This window comes from Orycteropus afer, unplaced genomic scaffold (assembly GCF_000298275.1).
Source record: "Orycteropus afer afer isolate SDZICR_OR568_19922 unplaced genomic scaffold, OryAfe1.0 scaffold00116, whole genome shotgun sequence".
NCBI lineage: Eukaryota > Metazoa > Chordata > Mammalia > Tubulidentata > Orycteropodidae > Orycteropus > Orycteropus afer.
Window position 1 is genome coordinate 3,071,316 of NW_006921703.1, and position 10,494 is coordinate 3,081,809.

Below are 10,494 nucleotides of genomic sequence, written 5' to 3' on the forward strand. Positions count from 1 at the left end.
TTTTAATTTATGTTTATTTATAATGACACCAGCTTAACTTTAATAACATACACAAACTCTATACCTATGCTAGGCCCTCCCCCCATTTATATTGTTATCACAGATTGCACCTTTATCTTAGATGCCTTATTATTTAACTACAAACTTTATTATTACATATTTTTAAAATTTTTATTTTTGTGCTTTTGTCATTATAAAACGTGAAGACATAGCTGTTGTATTTGGCAACCCAAAACCAAACTGCAAAGCTAAACCCATTGCCATCGATCGAGTTGATTCCAATTCACAGCAACAAAACTGTAAATCTTTGCGGAAGCAAATTGCCACATCCTTGTCCTGCAGAGCAGCTGGGGGGTATAAACTTCTGCCCTTTTAGTTAGCAGCCGAGTGCTTAACCATTATGCCACCAGGGTGCCTTCAAAATATCTTAAATCTGGCCTTTATACTTACGGAGACATTACCATTAACGGAACTCTTCTTTTTTTTACCTTGTATTTATAATTTCAAGTTACTATCTAGTGACTTGACTTTTCTTTCTGGAGGGGCTCCCTGTGGCATTTTTTTGTAGGGCAGGTCTGATGGTAAATGCTCTCAGGTTTTCTTTACCTGAGAATATCTTAATTTTGCTCTTGTTTTTATGAGAGTTTTGCTGGATATAGTATTCCTAACTGACAGTTCTTTTCTTTCAGCACTTTAGATAGATATTCCTCCTGCCTTCTTGCCTTAGGGATTTTTGAAGAGAAATCAGCAGTTTTTGAATAATTCCAGTTCTAGTGCGTAGTTACCAATAGAGTATGAAGTCTTGTTATTTTTTTTCCATGTTTCTTCACCTAACAAATACTTACTGAGTATCTTCTGTGTACTAAGTGCTGTGGTACTAGAGGAAGTATTCAAGACAGACGGAGTCCTTGCCTCATGCAGCCTGACATTTGAACCAACTATAGAAAGTTTGTATATGTTTTATATGTTCTGCACATTTTTTTTTAATTTCTAGTTTTTAAGCATTGAAACATTTTGTATAAAAATCTCCAGATTTCTGGTTTCTATTTAAAAATTGGAAAATTTGGCATAATTTGGTATATTTGCTTCCTATGGCTGCTGTAGGAGCTCTGGTAGCATAGAGCCTAAGGCACTTGACTGCTAACCAGAAGGCTGGCGGTTCAAATCCACCAGCCACTCGTCGGAAGGAAGGTTGGGCAGTCCTATTTCCGTAGTGATACTGCCTCGGAAACCCAAGGAGGGTTCGCTATGAGTCGGGGCCGACTCGACAGCAAATAACAACAACAACATGGCTGCTGTAAGAAATTACTACAGACATGGTGACTTGAAACAACAGAAATCTATTCTCTCACAGTTCTGAAGATCAGCAGTCTGAAATCAAGTGTCAACAGTGTTACTTTTTTTTTTCCTTTCAGGAGGCTCTGGGGGAGAAACCAACCCATGTCCCTTTCTTAACTTCTGGTGGTTGCTAACAGTCCTTGATGTTCCTTGGTTTGTTGGTAGATCACTTCCATCTCTGCCCCCATCTTCTCATCACCTTTTCCCCCTGGGTTTCTGTCTATATTTCCCTCTCTGTTCTCTTACAAAAAGACATCATCCATTGGATTTAGGGCCCACTCTAATCCAGTGTGGGAGCTCTGGTAGCATAGTGCCTAAGGCACTTGACTGCTAACCAGAAGGCTGGCGGTTCAAACTCACCAGCTACTCCTTGGAAGGAAGGTTGGGCAGTCTACTTCTGTAGTGGTGATACCGCCTTGGAAACTCAAGGAGGGGTCGCTATGCGTTGGGTATGACTCGACGGCACATAACAACAACAGCTAATCCAGTGTGACCTCATCTTAACTTTATTACATGTGGAAATACTCTATTTCCAAATTAGGATTTGAACATATGTTTTGGGGAACACAATTTAACCCACTGCACTGGGCAGACTGGATTTCCTCATGGCAATAGTTTGCTAGAGTTGAGTAGCCACTGCTTTTTTAGAAAGCTCATGGACTCTTTAGTTAAACACAGTTCATACCATTCTTAAAGTCTTATCCTTGACGTTTTTATTCATTTAGAGTTTCTTCTCAAGGTCTTGTAGACATTTAAATTGATTGTCTAATAGATACTCAAACTTAACATGTCCAGACCTAAACTTGATCTTAACCTCCTAAAAGCTTTCTACATCAGCATTCTTCACTTCATTTTTTATATTTTTCTTATTGCTCAGGCCAAAAACTTTGGTGCAATACTTTAGTCCCCTTTTTATCTCATACTTCATATCAGGGAATTCTGTTGACTGAACCTTGAAAATATATTTCGAGACTACTTCTTATCACTTACACCTCTCTGGTTCATGCCACCGTCATTTCTCAACTGGATTTTAGGTGTAGCCTTCCAGTTGGTTTCCTGTTTCCACCTTTTCTCTTTTATAGATGCTTCAGCCAGATGGTCCGTTAGTAATATCAGTGATCAAAATTACCTTTATTCTCAGAATCTACAGTAGCTTGTCATTTAGCACAGAATAAAAGCTAAAGTCCTTAATTACCTGACCTGCAGAGCTGACATGATATGACTACCTGTCATCTGGCTGACAGCACCTCCTACTTTCCCTTACCCTGTCTCTGACCATACTAACCCCTTGCTGTGCCTTGTAAATGCCAAGTGCACTCCTCCCTTAGAGTCTTTGTCCTGACTTCCATAGATATATATCTGCCAGATCACATCCATTTTTCTACCTTTGGGAAAGTGAAAGATGCTTTTGAAAAAACTGTGCTGCCTGTGTCAGTAGTCAGTGCATAAAAACTTAAGATGCACTTCTCTCTAGCATTTATTGAAAAACTAGCCTTTATTTTGTTATATAATTTCAATAAGCTTTTCAAACATATTGTCTAATTTAATCCTAACAGCAACACTATGAGAATTTACATTGTTACTCCCAGTTTATAAATGAAGAGACTGAGGTGTAAATAAATTGTATAAGTTGGCCAAGTTTTGGATAGCTAGCAAGTGCCAGGGAGCTCTGACAGCATAGTGTCTAAGGCCTTTGACTGCTAACCAGAAGGTTGGTGGTTCAAACCCACCAGCCACTCATTGGAAGGAAGATTAGCCAATTTACTTCCACAATGATACCTCCTTAGAAACCCAAGGAAGGGGATGTTAAGAGTCAGTTCCAACTCGATGCAGTGAGAGTAAGTGCCAAAACCAAGTCTGAATTAAGGTGCTGTGGCTCAAAATTCCATACTTTTTAAAATGCTACACTACAATCACTTGCTTTCCATTTCTAATAGGAAATTTCTATTGAAAGCTAAAGAAGCTTTCCTAATGCATTCCCCATACTTCAAAAGTGGATTTAATTTATATATTTGTTTATTGTAACACAAATAAGAGAGAGAGAGAAAATTAAAGAACAGAGTAAATTACAGCATTGATCTTTAGGAATGTAACCTAAGGACATAATAATTAATAAACTGATCTTTAAAAATCAAAAATACATTTTTATATACTGTGGTAAACAGAGATTCCAGTTCTTTTATCCTAACTCCTGTCCACCTGATTTTTAAATGATATTTTATTGAATTTTTGGTGAACGTTTACACAGCAAATTAGGTTCCTACTTGATTTCCCTACACATTACTCAGTGACATTAGTTACTTTATTACAGTATGTTAACATTCTCTTTAATTATGTTCTGTTTGTTCCCTTTCCAGTACTCTAGTTTTGGTGCCTCTTCCTCATCTTTGCTTTTGAGAAATTGTTGACCTTTCGGTCTCCTACTTTTTTTTTTTTTTTTAAGTAGGGCACCAGTCTTATAGTTAATACTCTTTACCCTGTCACCCTGCTAGCCCAAGGCACTTGACTGCTAACCAGAAGGCTGACAATTCAAACCCACCAGCCACTCCTCAAAAGGAAGACTGGACAATCTACTTCCATAGAGATACCACCTTGAAAACCCAGGGAGGGCTTGCCATGAGTTGGAACTGACTCAGCGGCAGTAAGTTTTTTGCTATTTTGCTAGAAGGTGGCTCAGCATGGAGGCTTGGTTTGTGTAGCTTTTATTAAAATAAGAATTTGAATTGTCCATACACTTCTCCCATTCTTTCTTGGACTAGCTATTGTGACTGTGTTTAGAACAGTCTGTGGTGGTAGATGGGCACCATCTAGTTCTTCTGGTCTCAGGGTAGATGAGTATAGCTCTTACCAACTTGCTTCTTTACTGCACTTTTGGTTATCTTCTCTGTGTTTTGCTCTTGCCAAGTTGAGACCATAGATGTGTCCTAGATGACCTCTTGCAAGCTTTTAAGACCTCACACATGACTCACTTTACCAGGATGCAGATTATGATTTTTGTTGAGTTGTTCTAGTTGACTGAAATATCAGATGAGACTCTGGTCCTAAGCCTTCAAACCCAGAAAACCAAAGTTGGAAGGTATCTGATTATATCTTGAGGAGTATCTGCATTTGCATCTTCAACGAGTATCTGTGCCTGCACCCACGTGTATGTTTTCACATTATCTATAGATATTTCTGTGTGTTCTGACCTATGTGTGCACCTGTATTTACCCATATACCAATTTGCCTATTCTCATCCACATGTGCTCAGATGCTTGTTATTACTTTGGTTGTGCTGTGCTCACTACAACCACAGGTGGGTCACTTTTCAGAAGGTGGTTCAAACCTACCAGCCATTCCTTGGAAGGAAGATTGGGTAGTCTACTTCCATAGTGATACTGCCTTGGAAACCCAGGGTGGGGTCACTATGAGTTGGATCTGACTCAGTGGCAGTGGGTACTGTATAAAGAGTACTCATCCCCCACCCCCCAAAAAAAACCCACCAGTGAACATTAGTCTCTTTCTGTTTGTCTAGTCTAGGCTTGGTAAAGTGGTGGAGGGTCAGTGAAAGAGACCCTTAACAAGATGGATTGACATATTGACTGTAACAGTGGGCCTAAATATAGCAAGGATTATGAGGATGGCACCAACCAGGCCATTCTGTTGTACACAGGGTCACTATGAGTCAGAGTCGACTTGACAGTACCTAACAACATCATAAAAGAGGGATCATATATTATTTGTCCTTATAATGCCCTCCATGTCCAACTATGATACAGTATGTTGTATAATATTCCATTGTATGTATGGACCACAGTTGATTTAACCATTCAACACTTTGGTTGTATCCATTTATTTGCTATTGTGAATAAATCAGCAGTGAACATAGGTATGCATATGTCTAGTCATGTCATTATTTATAGGTCTCCAGGGTATAAACCTTGGGGCAAGATTACTGGATCATAAAGTGGTTCTATTTCTAGTTTTTTGATAAAGTGCCAAACCATTTTCCATAATGGTTGTACCATTTTGCACTCCTACCAGCAATGGATAAGTATTCCAGTCTCTGCACAGCCTCACCAGCATTTGTTACCTTTATTTATTTATTTATTTTGATTTGTCAATGCCATTTTAGCTGGAAAGGAGCTCTGATGGGACAGTGGTTAAGGCATTTGACTGCTGACTAGAAGGTCTGTGGTTGAAACCCACTAGCGGCTCCATGGGAGAAAGATGAGGCAGACTGCTTCTGTAAAGATTCACAGTCTTGGAAACCCTATAGGGCCATTCTCAGTCCTATATTGTTATTGTGAGTTGGAATCAATTTGATGGCAGTGGGTTTTTGGTTTTTTAGCTGGAGTAAAATGGTATCTCATTTTAGTTTTGATTTGCATTTCTCCAGTGGCTAGTGATCATGAATATCTATTCACGTAATTGTTGGCTGCTTAGATGTCCTCTTTGGTGAAGGTTCAATTCATGTCCTTTGCCCATTTTTTGATTGGGTTATTTGTCTTGTTGTTGAATTACTGCAGTTTTCTATGCATTTTAGAGATTAGCTCCTTACCAGATAAGTAATTTCTGAAAATTTTTTCTAACTCTCTAGGTTGTCTTTGATGAGCATGAGTTTTCAATTTTTAAGAGGTCCCAATTAATTTTGTCTTTCATTTGTACAGTTGTTGTAATGTTTATATCCCTATTTCTTCTTCTTCTTTTAATTTTTATTGTGATTTGAGTGAAAGTTTATAGAGCAGATTCTCTTTCCCTATAGCAGCTGAGATATACTTTGTCTCATGACATTGACTGCAATTTCCCACAGTGCAACAGCTTGCCTTCTACTTCCTCCCCATAGTTAACCTCCTCCCTGTGTCCTTCCCTCCCATGCACTCCTGCCCTGAGTGGTCTCTCTGTGCAAACCCATCCTTCTGTTCTCCCATGATTGTGATCTCTCCAAAAAGTGTATCTACCTAATGTAAATGTTTAGCTCATATTCCTGTCTTTTGTTTGGCTGGAAGCCACAGGAATGGGTTCAATTTCAGACCTGAAGGCAGCTAGGGGCCATAATCTTAGTGGCTCCATCAGGTTCTATCAGACCAGCAAAGTGGTCCGTTTTTTTTTTTTAATGATTTTGAGTTTTATTACCCCATTCTATCCAGGATCTCCTACATAGATCCCCCTCCGAGTGGTTGACAGTGGAAGCCGGGCGCCATCTAGTTCTTCTGGTCTTGTAGTCATATAGGGTGAGCATCACATTGTGTACCATGGATAGACACTTCACCAAATAGGATATTCAGGTAGCCAACAAACGTATGAAGAAATACGATCATTAGCCATTCCAAAAAAAAAAAAATTCACTGCCGTCCTATCAGATCTGACTCATAGCAACCCCTCCTTGGGTTTCTTAGGCAGTATCCCTAAGAAGTAGATTGCCCAACCTTCCTTCTGATGTGGCTGGTGGGTTTGAACAGCCAGCCCTCTGTTTAGCAGTCAATTGCCTTAGGGACTATGTTACCAGAGCTCCTGGTAATGGAATGGCTGGGTCAAATGGTAATTCTAATTCCGACTTTTTAAGGAATCGTCATACTGCTTTCCACAGTGGTTGTATCATTTTACAGTCCTACCAGCAGTATATGAGAGTCCCAATCTCTTCACATCCTTGCCAGCGTTTGTTATTTTCTGTCTTGTTGAACTTTGTTACTAGTGCTGGGGCAAGATGGTGTTTCGTTGTTTTAATTTGCATCTCACTAATGGCTAATGAGGAAGTTCTGGTGGCATAGTACCTAGGGCATTTGATTGCTAACCAGAAGGCTGGCAGTTCAAACCCACCAGCCACTCCTCAGAAGGAAGATTGGGCAGTCTACTTCCGTAGTGATACTGGGTGTTGGATTTTATCAAATACCTTTTCTTCATAGATTGATACAATCATGTGGTGCTTTTCCTTTGTTTTATTTATGTGGTGGATGATGTCAGTTGTTTTTCTAATGTTGAAACATCCTTGCATATCTTATATGAATTGCACTTGGTCATAATGAATTAATTTTTTGATATATTGTTGGAGTCTATTGGCTAGAATTTTGTTGAAGATTTTTGCCTCTATATTCATGAGGGATATTGGTCTGTAGTTTTCCTTTAGAGTGATGCCTTTGTCCTCTGTGCAGCCCCTGGCTAGCAGGTCTGATTTTTAGGTTAATTCTTAGGTCCTAACACCACTCGGCGGCAATATCCAAGCTGTCCGCCCCCTCAGGATCACTGACAGACTGCAGCTCCATATGTCTCCTTTTTCGGTATTTTCATGCAGCTTCTTCTACTGGTTGGAATTTAGTCCACTCCTGTATCCTTCCTTTCAAAGCTCAGGGCTCCAGGATTATCATGTTTCTATGGTAGTTGGTTCCCCTTTTCTTTGTTGTTAGAGGGTATGTGTACTTTGCCTATTCTGTCATCTTACCAGAACTCTCTATTATCCCTATTTTTATGAAAGATTAGGTCCCATGGGTTTATTCCTATGTAGAGGTCCAGGAATTTTATGGTTTTAGAAATAACATTTAAGTCTTTGATTCATTTTGAGTTAGTTTTTGTGTATGATGTGAGGTATGGATCCTGTTCATTTTTCTGTGTAGATACCCAGTTTTGCCAGCACCATTTATTAAATAGACCGTTTCTGCCACACTGCTTGAATAATTTCTTTTAGAAAGATCAGCACAAAGGAAGCCCCTGTGAAGTGGAGGTTAAAGAATGTCCAACTTTTCCAAACTGCTGTGCCACTCCATCATCTCTGACATCAACTCCTTCTCCCCTTAACAGTTCCCTTCCTGCCTTAGGGTTCTGTAGTTCGCTGTAAAGTTTCGCAGAACTCACAAACTTCCAATGAAATGGCTCCTGTGGCAGTGGTGGAAGAGGTTGTGAGGCTGGCAGGCTGGCAAGTCCCAGGTCTTTGAGCAGGTCTAGAGGATTTTCCCAACTCATGTGGTTGCAGGGGTTGGCAAACCCAAATGGGCATGTCAGATTATGGCTGCTGTCTCAGGTCCCAGGGTGAGATGATGAACGAAACTTAGGACTGGAGCAAGAGAGGGAACTTTTCCAGAACATTCCAATATGTATCCTCAGGGATGCTAAGGACGTTGACTTAAGTCATATCCTTCACTGAGGTGGGGCTCAAGATAAATCCCACCCTAAACAGGCATGTTGTTGTTGTTGTTGTTTGCCGTCGAGTCAGCCCCGACTCATAGCGACCCCTCCTTGGGTTTCCGAGGCAGTATCACTATGGAAGTAGGATTGCCTAACCTTCCTTCCGAGGAGTGGCTGGTGGGTTTGAACTGCCAGCCTTCTGGTGAGCAGAATAGGATTTACAGTACATCACAAAAATGGTGGTGACTTGAGTCACACCCTCCGGCAAGGTGGAACTCAAGATGTATCCCATCTTAAATAGGCATCAAAAAAGAAACAAACTCATTGCCATCAAGTCATTTCTGACTCATAGTGACCCTTCCTTGGGTTTCCTAGGCAGTATCTCTATGGAAGTAGATTGCCTGGTCTTCCTTCCGAGGAGTGGCTGGTGTGTTTAAACTGCCAGGCTTCTGGTAGCAGTCAGATGCCTTAGGCACTATGCCGCCAGAGCTCCTAAATAGACATAGAGACTAGGATTTACAATACATTACAAAATGGAGGATAGTGGCTAGAAGGGCCGTATTAAGCAATTCAGTGCACTGTACTTACTGAATGAACTTTGACCCCTTGTTGAAAATCAGTTGTCCGTAGATGGCTGCGTTTAATTCTGGCTTCTCAGTTTTATTCCACTTGTCTGTGTGTTATCACTGAACCAACATCAGGCTGTATAGTGTGTTTTTATATCGGTGAGTATGAGTCGTCTTGCTTTGTTCATTTTCTTTGGTACTCCTTACACTATTCAGGGTTTTTTTCCTTTTCATATGATGCTGGTTGGTAGTTTTTCTGTTCAGAATGTTGTTGGGATTTGTATCAGGATTGCACTGAATCTGTAGATCGTTTTAGGTAGAATTGACATTTTCAGTATATTAAGTCTTCCAATCTATGAGCACAGGATGCCTTTCCATTTTTGTAGATCTTTTTAGGTCTCTTTATAGTGGTGGTTTGTAATTTTTACTCTATAGGTCTTTGATGTTCCTTTGTTGTTGTTGTTATGTGCCATCGAGTTGGACCCAACTCATAGCGACATCTCCTTGGATTTCCGGGGCAGTATCACTACAGAAGTAGATTGCCCCATCTTCCTTCCAAGGAGTGGCTGGTAGATTTGATCTGCCAGCCTTCTGGTCAGCAGTCAAGTGCTTTAGGCACTATGCTACCAGAGCTAGGTTAATTCCTAGATATGGTATCGATTTTGGGGCAGTTGTGAATGGTATTGTTTTCTTGATTTCTTTTTTGGAGTAGAAATTGTTAGTGTAGAAGAATTCAATTCATTTTTTTGTGTGTGTGTTAATCTTGTTTGTACACTGCAACTTTGCTGAGTTCTTTTATTAGTTCTATTAGTTTTCTTATGGAATCTTTCCATCTGCAGATAGAAATAGTTTTGTTTTACTACTCTGGCTTGGACTTCCAGTACAATGTTGAATACCAGCCCAAACCAAACTCACTGCCATTGAGTGGATTCTGACTCACACCGACCCCAATTGTAATCCTGGTATGATTATATGTGATTATATAGTAATTAATACTCTAATGTTGACTCCCATTTGATCATGGTGGATGATGAGGATTATCATTTTTTAATTGTGATTTGAGTGAAAGTTTACAGAGCAAATTCACTTTCCATAGAGCAGTTCACATTTTTGTCTCATGACATTGACTATAATTTACCCCAATGCAACAACTCCCCTCCCACTTCCTCCTGATAGTTACCTCTTCCCTGTGTCCATCCCTCCAGGCACTCTTGCCCCCTGAACTGTCTACCTGTGCATAAACAGCCCTTCTTTTGAACCATGATTGTTATCTCCAAGGAGTGTATCTACCTCAGATATATGTTCAACTCATATGCCTGTCTTTTCTTTGGCTGGAAGCCACAGGTATGGGCTATTAGTCCCTTGTTACCCTCCCGAGAGGGACTGGGTCTCCGGGAGCAAGGTAAGCACGGGCGGGCTTGTGCTTACTCACTGATCTACACTGAACACTTTCCCTTGTTACCCTCCCGAGAGGGACCGGGTCTCCGGGAGC